This window comes from Zootermopsis nevadensis, unplaced genomic scaffold, assembly GCF_977971745.1.
Source record: "Zootermopsis nevadensis isolate Lab colony 2312 unplaced genomic scaffold, Znev_1.0 Znev_ptg000023l, whole genome shotgun sequence".
NCBI classification, from domain to species: Eukaryota; Metazoa; Arthropoda; class Insecta; order Blattodea; family Termopsidae; genus Zootermopsis; species Zootermopsis nevadensis.
In genome coordinates, this window is record NW_028259155.1 from 4564539 (window position 1) to 4590288 (window position 25750).

The window sequence follows — 25750 nt, forward strand, 5'->3', positions numbered from 1 at the left end:
ACTCACTGAAACAATATTCTGTTTTCATCCAATATAAGCGTTGTTCCTGCTGATTAACAAGAGAGTGAATGTTATTGTTAGTGACGTTTCACAACGTCTTAGAATGTGATCCACTTAATTCTATGAGATATACTTTCTTATAATTTTCTTAGCGTGTAAGCTGCAAACGTCAAGTCGTCCTATCACCGACTTAAGTGGCAACAAAACAGATCTAAGATTACTTAATTATAACGAAACTTTATTGTTCGAAAATACCATAATGAATTTATATTTTTAAACATTTGTACTTACGCAGAACTTTCAAAACGAAAACAAGTGAAATCTTACGAACGGAGAAATAAGCCTTGCGGTTCCAAAAAATTATGAGATTTTTTGGTTTGATGAACCAAGTTTTTGAGGAGGAATCTGCTCCATAGAATTAGTTAATTAGTTACGATTACATTTTAGGAGCCATGGATATGATACTGATCAAGTGAGATTAAAACAAAAAACATTTTTCAAAAACAAAATTTATTTAAAATATAAAACTTTGTAAGTGCGTCTTCCACATAAGGTTTTTTTTTACTAAGATCTTTGGGTGTTGTAGCCTATATTATGAAACGTGGTCCAATTCAAGTGCTGATGAAACTGGTGCCCCTAAAAACCTTCTATCATAAAGAATTCACAGAATACATAAATTGTCATCAATTTATTTAGTTCAATTTTAAATACATGCTCTTTGTAGAACGCGGAGGAAAAATGCATACAGCCATATCTTTATCTATTTTTCAAAAACGTGCCGTGATCGATTTGCATATTTCCTTCAGATTATACTAACCATTTTACTTATTTCGAATCTAAATCACACGTTTCAAATACCACGAATTGAATGTAAATTACTAAAGACAGCATTTAATATTAAAAACAGTAAGAATTAGCATTTCAATAGCTTTAAAACACATTACATACATCAAACACAGATTCCTTCATTGAAATAACGTAACTAAAATTATGTAGTGTGTATAAAATATATACTTTGTTATACTTTGTGTAACTTGGCTATACACAAGTGTTTCATTTTGTTACAAGGACCAGGGGTTTTGTCACAAAGCACGAAGCCAAGAGACCTGACAGAAAGTTCTTTACCTTTATCACGTGACAAATGTACGTACACAGTTCGTATGCTGAGAACACTTCATTATACCAACTCAAAGGGCTCTCAGTTTAACATCAATAGGCATATATAAAGGACGCAGTACGACCAAAGAATAAAAACAGTTTGGATCCTATAAATAAAAGGCCCTATGTACTCATACGTTGAGAAGATTTTTTCTGTCTACCTGTATTTATTATTTTTTAAATATTCATTTTATGTCTATCCAGCATAGAAGTGCAAATAGCCTGTAGTCTTATTTCGATTTCACGTCACCATGGCAACAAAAAGTCGCAGGCAGATACTTTTAAAACTACTTGTAAACGCCAAGAATTCTTTATTATATATTTACTGAATTACCCTTTCCGACACAACCAAAATTTCTTTTTGTATTTATAACATGTAGCTAAATCCACGAAACAGAGTAGTTTTAGAGGAAAGATTACGCATAAATTTCTCATCTTTCCATAAGTGCTACATGTCTCGCCAATCTTATTTTCCTTAATTTAATCACCCTAATCAATATTTCTTGAATTGTACAAATTATAAAGCTTCTCATTATAAACATGCCTAATATTTTTAATTTTTGTGGACTTATGAAAATACAACCTTAAGAAATCGATTAGCCTACGATATTAATTTATTCATAATTGGTATAGAGTTAGAGTGTAGTTTAATACGTTATAATCTAACCTTTGGAAGCCAGCAATGATATTTTAAGAACACATCTAGGATACTATTTGAGGTTGTGTAAAAAAATTAATAAATCTGTTAAGCAAATCTGAAAAATGTAACAAAACAGAACCATTACAAATGTTAACATTGCAACTTATCTTCGGTGAGTTGTCAGTTACTATAACGGCAAATATTTTATAATTTACGGGTTTTAAAAATTATACTAAATCTATATTTAAATGATTTTATTAATACTATAAATTTTGGAGGTAAATACTTTCTGCCCACCCTGACCGTAGAAATATTTCAACATAACCTAACACACGTAAACAAATTAGTTACTTTCATTTCCAATATAATGTATGTTGTTATTTGAAGCAATAAAAATTCAGCTATATATAAATATAAATAGAGCTATTGTAAGACTACATGAAATTCGGATGTGGTGTAAACTATTTTGTGAACACTGTAGAAAGGTGTACTTTGCCTGCCCAGATTTAATGACTTCATATTCGATGATGTTATATATGCATGAGGTAGAGAATTTCATGAAATACCAACACTCCATCCTTTTGCATATTCCATGAGTAAATCCCAAAGCAGCTATTTGGGAATACCCCCTTCGATTCCTAGAAATAAATGAACCCTTTGTCCCAAACGATTACCTTCACAAAGGGCACTAAAACGTAATCCGTCTTTGTATACTGTGCCCCTAATTTGGCTTTCATAGGTTCTGAAATGTGTTGTATTGATTCTTATCTGAGGAAGTACAAACACGTATCCAGATATGATATATTACGAATGTACACTTTTTGTGATACGAATAATTTGCGATTAAATTTCGGTTATAATTTAATTTCCAACATTCATTACATACTTCCTGCGAGTTCATAAGAAATGTAGTGCATTTCTGTATTTTTACATCTGAAATTAATAATAAACGGGATTTCGATTCTAGTAACAACCGTTTATCATAACTTAACTGTCTGACTTATAACATCACTGATATCGATGTATCGATGTACCACGTTTTCGAACTTGCCATTCCATTGGAAATCTGAATTTGACCCAACATTATCCTGGGGTTTCTTAACATAATATTAGTTATTTTAAATTTTAAACCCATGGCAGAGATAAAAGAGTTCATAAAAAATCTTTGTCGGGGTTTTTTCTGACGGAAAGAGGAAACTTAGTAGCTCTAGGCAATATTAGAATTTGTCTTGAGGAAAACACATTACGAGATAAAGGAATGGATGTATTCGTTTGGCTAAGGAAAGGAACCTCTAAAGGGCTATATTTTTGGATTCCATACAAGACAAGGAATTCATTGACCAGACACTGAAGAAGAACTTAGCACCAAAAAGTTATAAGATAGTGTAATTGCGTCATATTGTGAATATTCTAACAATTATTTATTTTAAACCGTCTTATCACAATATTTAAAATTTCTTATAATTAAGATAATAAAATATCATTGATGTTCCATATCGATTGATCGATTTACATTTTGGAACATCCTTTACACAACATGTTTCAGTTTTTATAAAACCATCTTCAGGTGTAAAATATTTACGAACTTAAAACTCAAATATGATTCCATTTGGTGATGTTTCATGCCATTTGTTTTTCAATTTTGGGCGAGGTGTTGTCTTTTCTTAATTTTATCAGATGTATATATCAGTCTGTAAGTAGAAGATTGAAAGAAACAGTAAAGAATTTGAAAGAATTTATAAAAGAATTTTAGAGAATAAAATGCAAAATATATAAATTATAGTTAGAAAGTAGCAGTAAAATATAAATAAAAATAATATAAAATAAAAGTAAATCTAAAATAAAATATACCTTAGATGTAGGAGTGATTGTTCCGATATGTCCAGAAGTACTACTGTCATCGTATAGGTGTGGGTCAATACTGACTGTGGTTGCTTGTGGAAGGAGTAAGTGAAAGGTGGCTGTCGGGGTTGGGGTTAATGATCTGTAGTGTACAAACTTCGTCTATAACTGTGAATTACCACGGGACCATTTCTTTCCCAAAATATTTCTATCTTCTAGGTTGTTGGAGGGGGGGGGGTGTATTTTGGTAGAAATTCACCGATACTTTAGAGGTGCTTGCTGTCTCCATCATCATGACAATAAATCACTCAACACGGGGCAAAAACCCAGACAACAACCATATTCATATTAATCTGAATAAGGCCCTTATACTTAATTAAATAAAATAACTTTTTTATGACTTCATATTTAGATGCCACACAAATGGCGGTAACATATTTAACATTAACTTCGCTTGGAATGTCGTAAGTTGGTTTGTTCTGAAGAGTCTGTAACATTTCCAAAATTTTATTCACGAGGTCGTCAAAGTTAATGCAAGTTGTATCAGGTTCTTGTGCGATGTCTCTATAAGAATTACGGTAACTCCCCCGTTTGCACGTGAAACTTTCCCTTCTGTATTAACTGAGCTTTTTAATGACCTCATTGTAAATCAAGCAGAGTGCATGAGGAAACAAACATCAGACCCCTTTCCCTTCAACTTCTGGTTGTCTTGAAATTCTCGATGACTTAAGGAGCTTCTTGTAACATTACGGTAGAACGGGTTCGGTGTGAGAAGACTTTCTCTCCAGTTCTACAGTAGATCTTTTACAAACTTCAGCGCCTTAAAAATGACGCAGTAATCTCTACACTAAAAAAATTCCGTCTTATTAGCATAAATTTCCAAAACTTGTAAAGAATTAAGTACAAAACAAACTTTAACACTGTCCCTAAAAATACTTTATACAAACATAATTACCATTTCTAAGACCATCTCTTACACGGTGATGGTATATGAATGTAATACTTTACGTTATGCCATCAACATATAAAACTCATTAGATTTATAATCGTAAGGGTTGTTAAAGTCTTACAAATTATTACGAAAAGACAAACTGCATAACATTGTAAATGATTGTAATTCGAGTTTTAAATTTACCAATCTAATTTATACCTGAGGACGGTTAAATATAACCGAAACATGTCGTAAGAGACGTTCCAATTTGTAAATCGATCATTCGATGCGGAACGTGAAATTATATTTTAAATATTTTATATTTTATTATCTTATTAAAATTGTGATTTGACGGAAAATATTAAAATAACAACTTTGCATTTAAATCTCACGTAACAGAAATATATACTATCTCGTTTTACCCACCATCTAGGAAGATGGCTAAAAAACATGTACAAGCTCTGTATTTATGTTCAATTCTGTTCCGAAGTTTCAGAAAACATAATAAATCATAACGTTGTGTTTCTCAGTTACAGATGGCAGGATTATATTTAATGCATCTTAAAGACATTTTATATAAAGTCGTAATAGTTGTTGAATATGGAAAGATTAATTAAAGTTCAGATCACTAAAATTTCGTGGAATTTCTTGACGTCTTGAACAATGATTCGCTTTTCAATAAACACTCTTCTCCGTGAAGTGTACATTGAGAATAAAACGAGGTAAAATAAATCACACTTCCGTTAACATGCCAAGAGCTTCGCGGTTGCTGTCGCCCTGATTAATTTGTGGTATTGTCGCTACGCGTCGCTGCAGTCTCTTGGTAGTTACTAAGAACAATCGAGAATAAAATCCAGCTTCCTCGTTTGTACGCTGTGTCAACACAGCGTTGTAGTCCCTGAAGAGTTATCATTCACTAAACCCACAGCTTTATACATGGATCCAAGGCTGGTTATTACGACATTGCCACTGGACACAGATTATCATTTGCTTTTATGGAAAACGGCAGGTGATAAACTGTTTAATGGGCAAGAGATTTCGCTTCACTCAGACGCTTCTTAGTTTAAATATAGGCTATTTTACATACGCAAAAAGAATATAAACACAATCATTACAAGATAACATGTGTTTGAAATCATTGTTCAAACCTCCACTACTATCCACACTAACGGTGAAAATCCTTTCCCATTTCTCACGGTCATCTCCTCTTCTCATTACGCGTAACCTAAAAAATGTCCCCTAACCTCACTTCCTCAGCCACGTACTTATTTCCTATTGGATAGGAACCTGGTCTTTCGCTCCACGAATCAGTACTGTCATATCCAACTGGCTACAATGTATAATACTGCAAAGAGCTTCCAAATACTTTATACCACCCTGAAGATGGCAATTTTAGTGTCTGCCGAAACGTTGGATAATTTTTTAAAATACCAGGGTGCATAACTTAGAAAAACAAAATTATACACTATACAGAAACGATTTGAAATTCATTAAAGGTTTTTAAGGTGTGTAAAATGTTCTTAGATCGTAAATAATATTTCGCTTTCCTACTATATTCATTTATCGTTGAATTATTAATGTAAGAATAATTATACGAGAGTCAGATTAACATGCGAATACTCCGGAAAATCATGTATCAACTGAGGGATTCAAACCAGAAATCTCTAGACGCGAGTCTCACTAATAAACCAGAATTAACTGTGACGTAAATTCTCAGTTTCCATAGAAATTCTTTATAAGAATAAAATAAATTAATTCCTTTGTAGTCTTTTAACATTTATGTTTCCTTTTTCTTAGAGAATTAGATGTTACTGACTTATATTTATATCTTTCTGCAAAATGTTTTCATGCGCTATAAAATTTTAAGATTCACAAGAAACAGCGACTTAATAACAACCCAGCATTCTTGCACTTCAATTGTTTAACAACCTCTAACAGTATGAGCGGAATTTTCAAGGAAAAACACAACACAAAGAGTTTAGATCTGTTGGAATTTCAAGCATCAACTTGAAAGCGAAGTCCTAACCGCAGGACTGCCTCTTGGATTCACTGAAGTCATTTTCTGCTACGTTGATTCTTCTACGTCATGTTACATCATCTTAACAAAAAACCAATACCTTCTAAATCTGTCACAGGAGATATTATGTTTCACCCACTTTGACAGCGGCTTAAACATTGTTTTGTTTTAGCGAATGGTTCACGTAATAAATCTGTTACACTTGTTTGGCTAGAAGATGTTTTTGCTTTATTTATACGCTATATATTTTCAAATATATCAACCATGAAACAAGACAACAGCGTTTCTATAGGATATATAAAAATTTCAAAAATATTCTGAAAGATTTTAGTCCTAATGGCGTACAAATTATTTATTCCACAGCATTCATAATTATTAATAAGAAATAATCCCCCCACTGGACGTTTTGAAATATACGTAATATAATAAACTCAGTTGGAAGTCTGTCTATTATAAAAAAAATACATTGTAAATGCCTTTATTTTACGTTATAGCGTGCATTTGTAAAGAAAAAGTATTCAAATTGTGGCAAAATTCTGATGTTTCAAAGTTACACATCGAAACTACTGTCAAAATTTATTATCACAACGTAACTCTAAATATTTAAATAGTATTCTGGTCACATAAGTGAGTGAGTTATTATTTGTCCGTAATTTAGAGGTCGAAAATAATAAATTATTCATAAGCAGTATCCTTAATAAAATCCATTGATATATTGTAGAATATGCTGATTATAAAATAAATAAATTTCACAATGCCTAATTATAATCGCCATATGATACACTGCCTTACATATTAATATATCTAACGGCTTTCAATCTTATAATTTTACATTGAAACTTTTTACTTCAGACAAATGCACTTATATACGTATATTGGCAACTGAGTATTCGCCTTTTACGTGTGTGACCTTCTGGTGGGTGCCACAAATTGATGTTGAAAATATGGTTAATTGGCTTCTATACCTCAAAACATTTTATATAATACGTATAAATCTTATTCAGACCTGAATAATACTAACCTAACCTATTTATCACATTTTTATACTGCATACTTCCCTAAACCTCCAAAATTTCCTATCCCAATAATTATTTCCTTGTACGCTATGTCGCCATCTTTACTACGTCAGACCTCTCCTTTCAGCCATTAACCTTAATTTAACCGATACATCCTAGATCTGTAAAGTACGATTGATTAATTTAGCAGACATAAGAAAACCACACACATATACAGACTTCGTTGTGGGTTACAACTTTTCAGAAACACGTGGTGCTGCAAACAACGTTTAAACAAACGAATCTAAAATCTAATTGCAAATGCACGGTACTAGCTACTACCCACTAGCAAACAGCCGCGTAAAACCTTGAGAATTTTTTACACTTTCTGAACTGAGTTTAGTAGTTTCTTTGCATCCCCATGGGAAACAAGATACACTGATTATTATACTATATTTTAATTACTTATTTGAACTCACCAGGCACGTAAAATCCAGAGTATCTCACAAGGAACAACTTAAAATGTCGGACATCCCTCAACACAAACTTTCACAACATAACCTCTGCACACTGTGTCAGTTATACTGAAACAGAGACGCTTACCTCGCCGCAAGACAACACAGAAGGTGCTGCTATCTGTATGATTCATGCATACGCTCCAAAATACATTGTACATGCTGACAAACTAATATTTAGATGTTATTTACTCATGTAAATATCAAGATAAAACGACCTAGTTTACGTATAAAATATTTATATTTTGTACTGCTACATTTTATTTTTAATGGATTTTTGAGGCTTTTAAATAAAATCAGAGAAACTACACTGAAGTTCAAGTGCTATTTGCTTTCAGTAGCTACCTTGCTGTGGTAGACGTCTGTAGACATTAACGTGTTCCAGTGGATCACATGCCTCCATTAGAAAAATAGAAATTAATCACAATTCAATAAATTAAAATTCTAATTAATCACCATCAATGAACCAAGACACAAATATTAAATAAAGGAAACACGGGTTTCTTCTGTATTAATAGAAATGTTGATCCGCAGTGTCGCTAGTTTATACTGTGTAAAGGTGAGATTTGGTTTGGAGTGTTGAAGTTAGCATGAAGAAGGGATTGAGGGTGGAAGGGGGGGGAGGTGGTCAGTAGGCCCGTAACAGGGCGTGTTGGGTGCGGTGAGAACCACGGTCGTAACTCCACCACAACTGAACTTTGTTCAGAACCTAACACTTTCTACATCTCTCTTTCACTCACTTCCTGCGATCCTATTCAGACCTTTGCTGTCGACAGCCACGTTTCGCCCGCCATCCCCGCAACCAGCACCACCTGACTTCTCTTACGCACGCTATAGCAGTGCGAAGAGAAAAGAGCTATTATCTGCCACGTCACAATAAATTTAAAAAAAAAATTGATAACATTTCTTCTCAAACATTTCGTTACGAAATTCAAGATGAGTTTGTACAAATACTGAATGTCTTAAATGATTGTCAGCAATTTTTGTAATTGAATTATGTGATTTAATAACAAACTGGTTTAATTCAAGGGGGGGGGAGATATTCAGAATTAATAATATAATTGATCTTACGGAAGGATGAAATACTTCTACAATTCCATCAATATATCTTGATCGCAGGAATGGTTTAACAGAAAAATAAACGTCATCTTGATAAGATATTGTAAATGCGTCATATTGTGATTCATAATTATTAAAATATATTAAAAATTTTTGCCGTCAATCACAAATATAATAATGTTAAAAGATTAAAACATCATTTAACGTTCCCCATCGAGTACTCGATTACAATAGGAACTTACACGACTAGTTTCGGCTATAATTTAGCCATCAACGGGTGTTACGTAGTTTAAACTTATCACTGAATTACTGATTTTTATTGTTTTTTATGATTTATAGTTTTCATTTTCTGATGATGTTCTGTCCATTTATATTGTTTCTTCGTTCGTTGTATTATCACAGGTCACTATTAGGTATGTATTTCGTATTTTGTAGTGACGTCGATATTTTGTGTAGGACCAAGAAGTAATATCGTAATCGTATATAAGAGAACGGAGATGTACTGGACTGTATTGGAGCGTGATATTCATTCAAGTCTCCGCACTTAGAATTTTATTGGTCAATTGGTATCAATTAACACACTAACATCAGATTTATTCTGATATGGACATATATGATTTCCGAAACGTTGATTTCTTGTAACTTCTGACACAGCTGAAGACCCAAGAGTATTTTTAAAGAACATAATTTGTCTAGATTATAATTCATCAGTCGACCATAACCTTGCATCTAAACTTAATTAAGTATAGGCTATTAACTTGTAAGATTTATCTTCTCTTATATATTTCAAACCTTCCGGGGTTCGATCCCCGATGGGGGCAGAGGATTTTTCCTCTGGCCTCTGCGTCCAGACCGGCTCTGGGGCCCACCCAGCCTCCTCTACAATGGGTACCGGGGTCCTTTCCCGGGGGTATAGCCGGCCGGGGCGTGATCCTGACCACTCACCCCCATCTAGTGCCGAGGACAAGGAAGAGATGAGCTATACCTCCACTCACCCCAAACGCCTACATGGCGTATAGTGGGACAAACTTTACTTTACTTTATATATTTCAAACCTTACATATCTATATATAGATTTTCTTGAATTTAATTATTCATCCCCAGGAAATCAGCCTTATTCTAACAGCCCCATTTGGTTTGAATGCCCGATTAGATTCAGTCAGAATCGCCAAACCGAAAGACTATGTGTACAATTTAAAGACTTGTACATCACAAATAATTTCAAACTACAGTCTCAGACTCTTTTTGTACGATAATTAAACCTTAAACTTAGGTATCGAAGACAGGCAAATGCGAAATTTAGTTAAAAGTTATTGTTCACAACGCGGTAACGCGACATTAGCTAACCGCGAGAATGTTCTGTAGAATCAGTCAAATATACGTTAAAAATAAGGTCTTGATAAGGATTATTAAAAATTAATAATTTCGCTAAATTTCTAGAGGATTATAGTGGGCAAGTTATTTGATGTATCGAAGCATTTTGATATTTGATAGTAAGAGTTAGACTCTCAGCAAAACATCCACTTCAGTCGAGTACGATGTCAACACAAACAACAGACTGTCATCCATCAAGTACCGTTTCAGGCCCTTTCAGCTACGCAATCTGACTTATAGAAGACATACAAAGTAAAAGATTTTTGTCTCACCATGCTAAAGAGTAAATCTTGACATACAATTTCATCGTAAAATTAAATCGAGAAGAAATTTCTAGCAACTTAATAACAGTGTATTTTTATATAAAACACAAAAGTGATAATCTAAACAATTTTTAGTTTAACAAGTCATAGAGGCTGGTTACATTTTATACTCATAATTTAAAAGTCAATTAAATCAGTTGTAGACATACACATTACACTCGTAATATTTCGACTTCACATGTCAAGAGTTCATTTAAACTACCCTGTTAGTTTCCACGATAAAAAAGAAATTTCACATAAATACATCCAAATACTGTAAACATGAACAGAATGTTGTTAAAACATTGAATACGAGACCGTAAAATCGTTCATGGCCTGCTAGATACTTTTATAAAACGTAGCAAAACAGATTCGGGTGTTTAAATGAACATCGTAAACAAAATAGCGTAATTTAAAATATTTCGTGGAACCGTTCGCAAAAATTTTAATTTCGTAGATATCAGGGCGACGTCAGCTCCCAAATGATATATAGATCATCATCAGGTTCATCTTGAGAAATCACCAATGGTTCACCGTTAGTTCCTAACTAGCATTGACAGATAGCGCCAGAGTATTTTATAGCATTAATTCTCAGTAAATTTTTAAATTACACAAAAATAATTATTTAAATTATTAAAAGTAAAAAAATAAGACGATATCTTTCTTTACGTGTTATTTCGTAAGTATAATATCTGTATTTTGAACTGAATTACTATTCATTAGTCTCGTAATACAAAACTTACATTTTGAAGTGGGCCTTTCATAGATCCGGCAATCATTTCATGTACGAATAGAATGGCATGGCGTGTTCTTAGCTATCACGGCAAGAACTACGTAGCCATCAGGCACGTGACCTCAATCTCACCTTTATAAAGGAGCGCGTGACAAATTACTCGGTCAAAACAAATCGATGTGGGTAGCTTCCGAACAGAAGCCAGCTTAACAAATCCTACGTTCTAACTCACAAGTTTCTGTAACAAACTTTTACTGAAATCCATTTCACCAATTCAACATCCCCCTTTCTCAATGACAGTTAAATAAACTTACCTGCCCTGCCTCAAAACGTCTCTAAATTTAATTAATTTTCGGGGTTTATATTTAGACAAAAGACTGGATAGATTGACTCATATATTTTCACTAAATCCGCCCAGGTAGTCCTACATTCTGTAACAATAGGCTTAACCCCAAGTACCCATTAGACGAAAAGCTGGGTGGACCACAGGCCCGGTCTGGAAGCAGAGACTAAAGGAAAAATTCTCTGTCCCCGTCCAGGATCGAACCCCGATAATGAGTCGCTGTACCGATCGAACTACCCCGTTTTACAATAATCTTGGGTGGCTATCAAATCTAAAACTTCTTGACGATGGTGAAGAGTCAATTAAATAAAATTTTTCTTGGATATTATCCATCGTCTAGTAAATATAAAACGTAAAACGACTTTTCGGAGATGGGACCCAACTGAGTAGGAACCTGAAGACGGAGATAGAGTCCCATCTGCGAAACGTCGTTTTATATTTACTAGACGATGGATAATATCCAAGAAAATTTTTATTCAATTTAATCTTGGGTGGATTCAATAATATTCATTCCGACACTACCTGACTTCTAACTCGGTATTTACCGTTGTCTGAAACGACCAAAAATGATCATTGTCACAGCGACTGCCTTACGGGACCAAGACATGAAACTGCAGTTTCAAAAATTCCAGAGTTTAATTATCGGCCCTAAGACCGGGCTCGGGTTCGATTCCCGGCGGTGCCCGAATTTGTAACTTGTGTTGGGCAAGGCCGTGGTCTAGGCAACACGGAGTTTTCCTCCGTGGCATCCCAACAATTACTCCATTCACACACAGAAGAAGGCAATGGCAAACCACTTCTGGATCATCTGCCAAGAACGTATATGAACAGGTCCCAGTCCGAGAAAAGGATGGAAGGATCCTGTTCATATGGACCTGTCGTCAGACAGAACACTAAATAATAAAAATAAAAAAATAAGACCGGGCTATTCTAACTGAAGTTTCCTCAGTTTATCCATTCAAATAACATGATAATACAATTACACTAGACCGCGGTTACTTACTTATATACTTTCTCGTTTATGATTCATTAATCAATCTACTTATCGACGTAATAACATTTAAATTTGTGGAAAACTTGCTTAAGGAAGAAATACTGATATCCAAGCTTTAACTACGGACCGAATGTGGAAATCGCTCAGGAAAATGTACAGTGTTTGTGTGTTCTGTAAAACGAATTTATATATTCAATTCTAAAGGATTTTGACGACGGTAGTTTACAATTAAAATTAGTTGTTGTCAGGACATTTTCCATCGTCTGTTTTTAAAATTCACGACGTTTCGGAGGCTGGTTCTGTCTCCGTCTTCAGGTGAGAGGTACCTTAGAAAGAGCTACTCTCTGTCACTGGACAATATGAATCCTGCAATTATTTCAACTTATCCACCCAACTACGGGTTCTGTCAGTAGATTATAATATTTAAATGATAAAATATAAATTATAAGACCTATCATACAGCTCTGTAAGCGACCAGTTCTGAAACCACATAAAAATTTACATAAAATACCTGTTAAAAATGTTGGCATCCAATTCATCAAAGGACATTAAAACCCAACTGAGACAGAACCAGCCTCCGAAACGTCGTGAATTTTAAAACCATACGATTGAAAAAGTCCTGATAACAAATAATTTTAAGAATTTATTTATACGCTCGCTCCACACAAAATATTACTGAAACATTATAGCGCCCGAGTTAACATGTCTGTACTCATTTAATTTCGCTTTCATTGTATTGCTCGGTTTATTTCACTTTTAAATATATTCGCTAGAATGTACAGATTATGAAGTTAGTAATTGTACTCTTTCATACTTTACAACTTCTCTTCAAGACCCATTGAGTTTATTACAGGTTCAGGAATCAGACTCAGTATGAATTTACCTGCAAAGCATTCGTGAGTAATTACGTTAATTTTCTAACTAAAATTAACACAGAGTTACTAAATAAAATTATAACAAATTAAATTAACGACAGATGCAGAATTACGTCGAATATTGTGAGATTTTTTATAAGTACCTGACTAATTAATTTCTTACGAAGTTATTATTTTCTGTTAAGGAAATTCATTGCGCATACTAAATGCTCATTGCAATTACTATAAAAGTTTACATTTGAATATTATTCCTTTGAAGTTCAGGGAAGTTAATTTCCTTACACACGGTTAAATAAATTTCTAAATTTAACCCTCTGTCTTTTAGTTAAAATAAAGTTATCTTAAACGAAAATTTTATACTGATTTTATAATTCGATGCACGAGAGAGTTAATAGTCACTTAATTGGTCAAGACATTCCTCACATTTTGTAGTGAAATATTTATTACATTGCTCTCACATTGTCACCAATAAAAATAAATAAGACAGAAGAATTACAAATGGTTTATAACGATAGTATATTTCATTCAACAAAATTTTTACTAAATTTATCATTAAGTATATTAAAATAAATTACAACGTTTCAGAAGCTGGATTTTTCCTTTTCGTGGCGTAATTTAAGTAAATTCAACTACTGATTTGTTAAAAGAAAAATACTGAGTACATAAGACATTATTCGAAACTGATAATTAAATAAATTGTTACCTATCGATGTATCGATAGTGTTGCATTTTAACTCGTGTTATGCACAGTGTATTACAAAACGGAGTGAACCAAAATAGAAAGTTGTCCTACGGAGATAATCAATAAGCCATTCCAAGCTGAGGGCTGCATTTGCTGTTTGGTTCGGTCACGCGAAATCACTGCGATAAATACAGCTCATGCAACTTGTTCAGACTCCTCCTCCTTCCTAATTACTACCCACGTTACCAAGGTGAACTTTGACCGATGTATCCACAAAAAGTTTCGAAGTATTTTCTCACACGAAAGAAATTAAGTTTATTCTGAATTTACTGCTGAAAAGAACGCTACAAGAAGACTATAATTCTCAGAGTCCAGAGAATTAATTCATAAAAACATCTGTATAATCTTGTTTATCTAAGTTCTATTAAGTTCATGATATTTAAATTGTAAAATACTCATTTTCATTCGAACATACAAATTCTGAAACACTTTTATTCGAATAGTTCTTAAACGTGTTTAAATTCAAATCCATCTGATATTTACGGTAATCGAACCACATTTCTGCAAGCCATTTCGAAACATTCGCTTTTAAAATAGTATTAATCTTGTACATGTAAATTATTACGAAAATTAAAATTCACATTAAAATTTACAACTATATTGTCTGAGTTAACCGTTAAAACACATTAAATAAGCAGACACGAATTAATCAAGATTTAATAAATATGACAAAGATATCAATGATAATAAAACTAGCAGAGACAACAATTATCCATAACACGAGTTAGGTCCCGCTGACAAATTAAAAAATACTGATGAAATAATTCAATTTAATTATTTGATATTAGTATGTTGCACCAGCAGAGATTTTCAATTACAGATACAGTATAAGAATAAAATAATAAAATAACAATAATTAAATTATCAGAAAATTACATTACTATAACGAATGTTAATACACAAAGGTAACAAGCGAACAGAAATTAAAAATATTCTTCGGAATATACTGCGTTGAAACAAAATTCTTACTAAAAAAATATAAAAATCTTTAAGGTTTAAATGCGTCATGTTTGTGTTTTATACTTAAAATATATAATAAAATTCAGGTCAATACACAAACTTTATTTAGATGTTAAAATTTAAAATTTGCGCTATTCATCGCTACAACGATGTTACAATAGAGTTTTAAAGGATATCACCTGAAGATGATGCTTCGCATCGAAACATGTAGTGAAGAAAGCGCTCTATTGTAACATCATTTTAGCGATGAATGGCGCAAATTTTAAATTTTAATTTTAACATCTAAATAAAGTTTGTGTATTGACCTGAATTTTATTATATATTTTAAATAAAAATCTTTGCAATAGTAATTAATTCACTTCAGACAGGCTGAAGTTAAAAAAGAGAAGTTACGGAAAAAATACTAACAAATAAGATATTCAGTCATGACATTTTAAGTAATATAAATTGTAACAAGAGTTTCAATGACACAAATGCAAATTAACGTAACAGCAAAAGTGGCTTATATCATAAGATTTCAGATAGTCTTTGTTATTAGAATACGTGCAAGACTAACAGATCGACAGTGAAACTTAGTTTTCGAAACATACTATAATCGCACGAAACAGCATCTCCATAGACACAATAGGAGTTCGCCTCAAAACAGAATTTACTATTCGATAGTCACTCAATAACTAATTCTACACCACGCAACGTCCATGTTAGTAATAAAATCTTAAACTACCGAAAATTATATATTCTACATCAGCGTTAGCATTAATAACCATAAATATATTCTTAAGTTACAATATCATACGTATATATATATATATATATATATATAGGTTATTCTAATTAAATCACAAATTAATTAATCCTTGATCTTAGCTGTGTATTTGTTATGTTTTTAATATAGTTTTAGCAGTTACCAGCCTACATATTCCTCAGTTAACTTAATATTTAAAAAATGTTCCCCAAGCTCTATTATATGCAAATATAAATTTTAGTCTGATGCATATCCCATAAAATTTAATATTAGATAATAATATTATTATGTTCAGTATACATTATAATATCCCTTATTAATAAATGTATATTATCATATTTTAGGAATCTGAAATCAACGGTGCGAAATACTGAAGCAAAAGTAATTCTGAACGTTTTTCGAATCTTTTTCTCCTCGTGTTCCAAAATTTGAATTTATATACACTGGCTTGTTTTAAGTATAAAATGTTACGTAGACTTTGGTCGAAGTTAAATAATTATCAGATAAACTCATTTTAATTTCTGTTCTCTTTTCTCCTGTCCTCCTTTTAGAGCCCTTGCACGTTTACTGCTGTCTTATCAACCACCAAGGTTTCATGATTGTTTCATATGAGAAGGGGTTAGATGTATAATCATATTGGTACAACACGTATCACTTGAACAAAGCAAATAAATAAACACCCAATATTCATTAGATATTAATGGGACACTATTTACAGCTGATCTAAAACAAGTTAGGAATATGAAATAGCGAGAGTAGGCAATCTTTCTGAAGAAGATAGTGTATTTAAATGTGTCTCTTATATATACGTTGTTATTTCTTGTAATTCAAATTTTCGAAATCTAATATCAAACTTCACCATAAGAGAAGCCTGTGAGATGTATGTATGTATTATATATGTCCAAATAATATTATTCAGCATCGCCTTTCATGGATGGAAGGTTTCACAACAGTGCGTTTATCGGTTTAGAAATGACAAAATTATACGTAATTAATCACGTATTTTAATAATTTCTTTATATAATATCTATACATTTGTTGACAATAACCTCAAAGTATCGTAACGTCACTGTGTTTAAAACTTCAGCAAACAAAACAAATCTCATACTGTATCTTCTGATATGTATGTGGTGTATTCTCATATAAAATTTAATATCCCTGGTTGTAACGGTTCATTATTTGTAAGTATTGTATAGAAGAATAAATATAGACTTAACGACGATAATCAGGCTTTAGTTTACATCATAAAGAGGATTGTTACATGCTGCATGATTTTAAACATTTATCGAGAGACTGGGCTACGGTCTACTGCGTTAAACAATGAAAATGTTTCTCTCAACGTTGAAGTTCGCACGAAGGCCATGTTCATGGTAGGAAATTACAACACGTAAGGTAGATGGCGTACAGAGACAAGATGCTCATATCACGTTACACGAAACTCGTTACTACAAAAAGAAAAAGTTGACGTACGAAGACAGAGAAAGGGAATCAAAGAAAACACGACGAAAAAGAGAGAGAGTGACAAAGTTTCTCACAGAAGGCGTTCACGTGATAAATCTGCAGTTTGGGTAAACTACTGATAAAAACATAAAATCTTCACTAGATCTAACGAAATTTTCTCGGATTTTTATTGAACTCTAACTAACTAACTAACTAGATTGCTCACCGAACCCGAAGGTTTATCACCGAACTAACCAAAGCCCTCCACCGGGGCCTGCCCCGGGCCAACAAAATCCAGTCTCCTTCAACTCCTATCTCCCATAGATCCCACCTGAGATTATCCTCCCATCTACGTCTAGGTCTCCCCAGCGGTCTCTTCCCTTCAGGTTTCCCAACCAGTACCCGGTGCACACCTCTTGTCCCATCCATGCGCGCTACATGTCCCGCCCATCTCACTCTTCTCGACTTAATCACCCTCACAATACTGGGGGAGGAGTACAGATTTTTAAGCTCGTCATTATGCAGTTTTCTCCATGTCCGATCGTCTTCTCTCCTAGGCCCAAATATCCTCCTCAACACCCGATTCTCAAACACCTGCAATCTGTGTTCCTCCCTCTGAGTGAGAGACCATGTTTCACACTCTATGAACAGAAAATGTATTATTAACATTCCATAGCTGAAGATACATAATTCAATATTTAAAGAATGGCCGGTCACGTAATTTGGTCTCGTGCCACTTTTGTTCGTACGAAAGTCTTTATGAATTTAATCTCGAAAAAGAAAATTCTTTGGATAAAAAACGGCAGCAAACAGAAACAGTCATAATTAAACATAGTAGAATAAAACGCATGGATACACACACTTCATTTTTCCCTGGACAATAACTTTTACACTTGCGTCGTGGTTATATTTTAATTATACGAGTAAGTCGCTTAATTCTAGATTCCTTTGCTTCAAATCATCTTTTGTTTTTTGTTTTTTTTTCGTTATCCAAGATTCAAATGTTTTCCTTGAATCACGATTTAATTCAACACCGACATTTCACTAAAAATAATACAAAGCTCTGTCTTTTAAACAACTTTACTCCTTTCAGAACTCAGAAAGCTACTGATATACCTTAACCTCAAATTTATAACCTCAAAAAGCAATTTTAAAGTATTTAGATTAAAGTAGAAATCATCTCAAGAAAGATACATTTAATACGCGTTGTATGAACATACAAACCGAATTAATAACACCATTGGTTGAAAACCAAGAATTACGTCATTATTGAAACTAATAAAAACTATTAACAACTGTCAATTACTAACAAACACTAAGATAATGTGATCAATATACCATAAACAATAGAAATGTACGTAACACTTACAAAATAATTTACACAAGCTTTTATTGAAATTTTAATCAATTATTTCTCCGTTATTGTAGGTCTCAGATGATAATAAATGATTGAGGAAAATTTCGGTGACAATTAAAAGTCAATTCCGATGCACACAAACACAGTTATGAGGCACGCGAAGCCCTGAGGCTCCAATAACCGGTTTCTGTCCTTGACCAGATAAATCCAGCTTACAGTCTCATTTCCTGTGTTTCTAAAACCAGTTTTGCTTCCCACATTCACTCTTTCATTCGAGTTTTGCGATTGGAATGTTTCTCTCACGCGTACTACGTAACTCAACCATCTCATTGACCTTGAAACAATCACTAACACTTATTAAATCTATTAGACCAAGTCCGAAACATATTTTCACTTCTGGAGAATTACTGTATTTTCAATCACAGATCACAAATAAATTAAATTTAATGAAATTATTGTTTTAGAAGTGAATATCGTGCTGTTGTATAAAATATCTTCTTTACCTGTATCTACGGGTTTCTGAAGACTCGTGTCTAGTATCAATCAAAGACGACATTTTGAAATGATTTCTTTAATCTACTGCCTTAACAATGCAACAAAAATAATTGAAAACCGTAACTAATGTTATGAAGCCAGAATAATTCTTCAAATGTCAGTGGTAAATAATGTTAGACAAAGCTGGAAGAGTTGACTCCTATAGAATCTATCTATTCAGATCAGATTCTGCGATTGCGCATTAGAGCCTAATGCATCAAACATGTGAGAGTAATGGCAGATGGTACAATGATAGATATGTGCGCGCATCAGCGCTGGCAACTGTTTGTACTCACGTATGGACAAACGAATATATCCGAATGATTCCGGAAAGGTTCGGCGAACAATTGACTTCTCAGCATGCGCAAATATCAGTCAGTGCTCTTTCGCGAACGTCCTGAAGTCTTTAACTGGTTTTAAAGGTAAAACATGTCTTTCATTTGCCACGGATTATTGAAAATTTGAAAGCAACTCTTTGCAAGTACATTTTACACTCATAAACGTGGAATATTGAGCTAGTGAACGAAGAATTTTTAGACAGGTCTTACGTAAAAGAAATTCTAACAAACACACATGATTCAATGCGAGAATTATAAGGTTTTAGTGATGTAATGAAAACAATGTACGAAAACAAGAACACTTAGAATGTTTAATTTAACGTATAAGCGTATATTAATATATATATATATATATATATATATATATATATATATTCTGCATATATGAAAACATCGAAAACACACGAATATACGAATGTGAATCTATCACAGAGACACCTACACATAAACACGTGTACACATACGTCATTAATTATTAATATTTTCTAGTTTTGTACGTAAGACTTTTCTGTTAATAGGTGACGATTATTCTTAGGCTACTCACAAGTTTATATTCGAATTTATATTCTTATATTATGAATAACAGTTATCATACAAAGACATATAAATACGTAGCTATAGGATATATAATTATGCTATTATAATAATTTTATCAAAAGTGTCATTTAAATTTGTTGCTATTTTCTCCCATATAAATTTGATTTTTAAATTTTTTAGTTTTTAAATTATGTTTTACCATCACTTCATTTTTGATTGTGTTTTATGGTAATTTAATTTATCTAAATACCAGTTTCCTTAGAATTCTTTCATTATTTTGATTTTTAAATAAATGTTATGGTATACTTGATCAAAAAATAATAAAATTTTCTATTTAATACAAACATATTATCTATATGTTCTTATGCTTTGTGCTATATTTCCTCATAAATTATTCATTATTTAATCAGTTATCTGACAGTGATGTACCGATGTACAATACGTAACTAGCTTATGAATATGGCGAAAAGCAGAACATCGTTAGACACAAATAGATTTTTACATTAAAATATTCGAATTATGCTCGTCAAATATAAAATAGGCCTAAAGGATCAGAAACCGTCTATAGCCTTTTTTATTTGTAGAATATATGTCCTAATTCTCTGATGTAAAAGTATTTATATGTTGCTATTGGTAGTTTTTATATCCTTATAATTTAACTGATAAATAAATAAATCTGTAACACTAGCTTCCAGCCTGATACAGGTAACAAAAAACATTTCCCCTTTCTGGTACCATGGGCTCTCCTGGTATTATGTTCTGTAACAAATCTAAAAAAGAGCTTTGTTCTTAATTAAGAGGCATTACTACCCGTTATAATGAACAGATACAATTTCAGCATTTCTCTAATTAATTAAATACAGAAGCGAACACTAAATTTTGTGGCGTTATTATGAAAAATATTTTTTTTCCTGCACCGAAATGGTATTTGTAATGAAAAACACACACAAACATCTGTAATAAAGGAACGTTATGATGTTACGGAATTTCTAAAAAAAAAAAACTTAGAACATGTATTTTCTCGAGTTACGAAAACATAAAATTTATTATAGCCAATAAACAATAAAGGCCTAGTTTTTCCAGTAGTGTTGATAACCTAATCATAATTCAAAACACCAAAACTTATTCTCATTTTTGTAAAAAAAAAAATTTCATCACGATTCTCTCATTCATGTATTGAATTCACACTCAAATACATAAATTCTGTAAAGTTTTCTGTTTTGCCCACGGGTGTTAAAAGCCCGTTTTATCAACGTATTCTGTAATATATATTTATATATCAAAGAGTAACACAGATACATGCATCTTTAAGCGGGCCTCAAGGAAATGTTCAAATAACATAACACGAGTTATTTGTTACTTGTGTTCTCGAGGGAAGTAGGTAAAGATGAAAGCAGATAAAAGAAATGAGAAATGAGTGAAGGAATAACAACAGGATGGATAAAGGTAAAGAATGTTACACCAACGGAAAAGAAGGGTACAAGTGTAATGAAAGAAATGTGATAAATGACGACAAGACAGACGAATAAAACAACTGAAAGAATACGAAGAAGAGGAAAGAATATAAGGAAACACAAAGGGTGAAAAGAATAAGAAATACGTTCGAAAGATAAAGATACAAGAAAATATCTTTGAGTTTCAGTTGTATTTCTGTACTAGTTGGTTAATAATAAAAAAATTAAGATGTGTTAGTTTCCTGCAATTAGAAGAGAATAAATTATTAAATAGCCTAATTGTATTCAAAAATTCAAAAAAGCGAGTGTTGAATAATTTAAATCTAACATGTAAAATAAAAATCGAAACAACTCTCTTCGTTCTGAAAGCTCATGTCTGAGGTCTGAGGCCTTTACGAGTGTAATTTTATAATGACAGAGTTTCATAAAATGCAATTAATTTTTATCTATTTATTTCTACAACAATTTCGTTATCAGCTTTGAAAAATCTCTGCGTGTTTCCTTAAAATATACCTATTTACACATTTACCAAAACATGTGTCACTGACGTACACAGGGAAGATACAATTGTGTTCTACACGCTTAAAAGGTAATAAATACCTGTGTAATATAACGCTTTTCGTAAAATATATTCTATTTACATTATTATTATTAACTCTATTACTCATACTGATACTCATACTGATTCCTTTAAATTGGAAAGGATTCAAAGGAAATTTGTAGCTCTATGTTACACTAGATTCTTTAATGGCGTGTGTGCCTATAATTACGATGATATACTAATTAGATTAAACTTCTTATCGTTACATTTAATGAGGAGGCTTTTGGATGCTCTTTTCCTCATTAATGTTTTTAAAGGCAAAATTAGTTGCTCATCTGTTTTTGATAAAGTTAGTCTGTGCATACCCACTAGGTCTATCAGAGACTACTCTACCTTTACTGTACAACGTAATTTCAAGGCCAGTCCCTCTGCCAGATGTGTTTCTGCTGCCAATGCAGTCTGTAGGAGCATCGACATCTTTAACAAAGATCTTATTTTGCTTACTGATGTCAGTCAGCTTTTTAAACAATAATCATTGTTCTTTTTTATTATTTATTTAGTATAATATTTTATTTTGTATGTTGTTTGTCCAAAATTAAACTGTTTTTAGTTTAATTATTACTTTACTTATCTATAACATTTAGTTTTTTACTTATTAGTTATTTTGCAATAAATCAATATTGTACATTTATGTTTTCAGTTCATTGTTTGTTTGCTTTTGTATTGTAATGTCTGTATTGTTGTTAGTGCTTGGCTGTTATTGGCCTTTTTGGCTGTTGTCAAGCACTTTAATAAATGAATTAAATTGAATTGAATTGGTTTCGTAATTACCTAACCAGCAGACATTCGCAGGTTCATTATTCTAAAGCTTTGACACTTCCTTTTGAAATATTGTCCGGTGTCCCTCTAGGATCCGTATTAAGGCCTTTCTTGTTTAATGTGTTCATTAATGTTTTTGACATCTTAAGTAACCATTTGCCTACTCTTAGGCATATTCTAAAGTAGATGGTATTGTTTCATCTATAAATAATTATGTTATTTTTTGCTTTGTTTATATTATTAACCTGTCTGTTAGCTAGGAATTTTATTATTATTATTCTGTTTTTTTATTGTTTAATGTTTTTATTTAGAATAATTGAATTGAATTATAATACTTAGGTATCGTATTTAGCCCATTTACTTGTGAAATATTATTCAATAAATGAATTGAATTATTAATTCAATTCTTTTTATTAGAATTGAATTAGAATTGAATTAATAATAATAATATGGTACATTTATATATTTAGTTTCATTTGTTTGTTTGTTTTTGTATTTGTAATGTTTTACTTTAATTATTATTTAAATGAATTTAATTGTTTATTATATTTTATTTTGTACTCTGGTTTAGTGCTTGGCTATTATTAGCCTTATTTGGCTGTTATCAAGCACTAAAATAAATTAATTGAATTGAATTATTATCAGTTAAGAAATTTCATGTAATTTTGTGTGTATGAAAAAACAGATCATAAAAAAATGTTCAATTTCGTGAGAAGTTACTGAACTAGGAGAGGGCTGACTCGCCATTGACGGACAGATATTGAGTTTAACTCAAAAAGACAATGTATAATAAACAAAAAAAATCATAAATATATATTACTAGCAATTCGTACGTTTTACGCAAATTTGTGAGAATAAATATATAAATGTTTTATCAAACTATCATTCTTGACCTCCATCAGGCTCCGTACTATACCTTATAAATATCTGTAGGATATATTTCTATATACCTGAAATTTAAATTGTGTCCAAAATTGTTAATATTGACAGCCGATTCACAAAATTAGATCAGTACCATTCGAATTTAAATCTTCGGTAAACCTTGCCAACAATACATCATCAGCTATTTGCCTTTTATTGTTTGACAGAACACTTCATATTAAGTTGGATTGTATATAATGCTTGGAAGTGTTTACTAATCTCTTAAGAAGCTCCTTTGTTAGAAGTCATAATACTTCCACTTAGGTCTTTCTTTGTATGCGATTGGTTGGCTGGCTTCCATTACGAAAACAAAGGTTTCTTGAGACACGTAAAATAAGCCCACAACCAAAGGAATGAATGGACTTTTTGTCTATCATTACAAATGGAGAGATTTCTCATTATGGCACAAATAATTTCAGCAGGTTAGAACAGAAGTACATGAAGATAATGAAAGTGGATGGAAAAGCAGTGTCCCTTAGGAAAATGATTCCCGCAATTTGTATTCACTGATCCAGGTTTCTGTTCATTGTACGTTATTTCGGAACATTTTCAAGAAGATTACATGCACAGCGTTTAATATTTCTGATATAGAATGTTTCACCAATCTTTCGTCTTTTAAATTAACTTTGAATCATTTATATCAATATCCAACTACACCAGGCCTATTTATTACCACATGGTGATGCATAGGTTGTGTATAATGACCATAAGAAAACATCACGATGATGCTCATCAGGGCGATTCAAAAACCACGTAAAACATTCCTGACATATGCTCTATTTGTTAAAAAATAAATTACATTATAAATCAGAGAACAAAAAACAATGTTATGTTAATTGATATTAGACAAGAAATTTTCACCAAAACCGAAATACTAATTTACATTAGAAAAATTAAAATCCATTGAGACACAACTTCAAAGTAGATTATAAATGACTCTCGTGTTTCTAAATAAAATGCTCTATTTGTTAAAAAATAAATTACATTATAAATCAGAGAACAAAAAGCAATGTTATGTTAATTGATATTAGACAAGAAATTTTCACCAAAACCCAAATACTAATTTACATTAGAAAAATTAAAAACCATTGAGACACAACTTCAAAGTAGATTATAAATGACTCTCGTGTTTCTAAATAAAATGCTCTATTTGTTAAAAAATAAATTACATTATAAATCAGAGAACAAAAAACAATGTTATGTTAATTGATATTAGACAAGAAATTTTCACCAAAACCCAAATACTAATTTACATTAGAAAAATTAAAAACCATTGAGACACAACTTCAAAGTAGATTATAAATGACTCTCGTGTTTCTAAATAAAATGCTCTATTTGTTAAAAAATAAATTACATTATAAATCAGAGAACAAAAAGCAATGTTATGTTAATTGATATTAGACAAGAAATTTTCACCAAAACCCAAATACTAATTTACATTAGAAAAATTAAAATCCATTGAGACACAACTTCAAAGTAGATTATAAATGACTCTCGTGTTTCTAAATAAAATGCTCTATTTGTTAAAAAATAAATTACATTATAAATCAGAGAACAAAAAGCAATGTTATGTTAATTGATATT

The 25750-nt window shown here is 32.0% G+C and overlaps 1 protein-coding gene across 8 annotated transcripts in view; it reads right to left on the reverse strand.

Annotated features, from left to right (window-relative positions):
- Positions 1-25750, reverse strand: part of LOC110831251 (cytosolic carboxypeptidase 6) — a 323299-nt gene that overhangs the window by 287073 nt on the left and 10476 nt on the right. Inside the window, exon 1 of one of the 8 annotated variants that reach the window (XM_087354440.1) lies at positions 8063-8304. The exons of 6 other annotated variants lie outside the window; for them this stretch is intronic. The gene's annotated coding sequence lies outside the window, so the exon portion shown is untranslated. Of the gene's footprint in view, positions 1-8062; positions 8305-25750 lie in introns of those variants that run through there. One more of the 8 variants, XM_022067027.2, reaches the window with a different exon arrangement.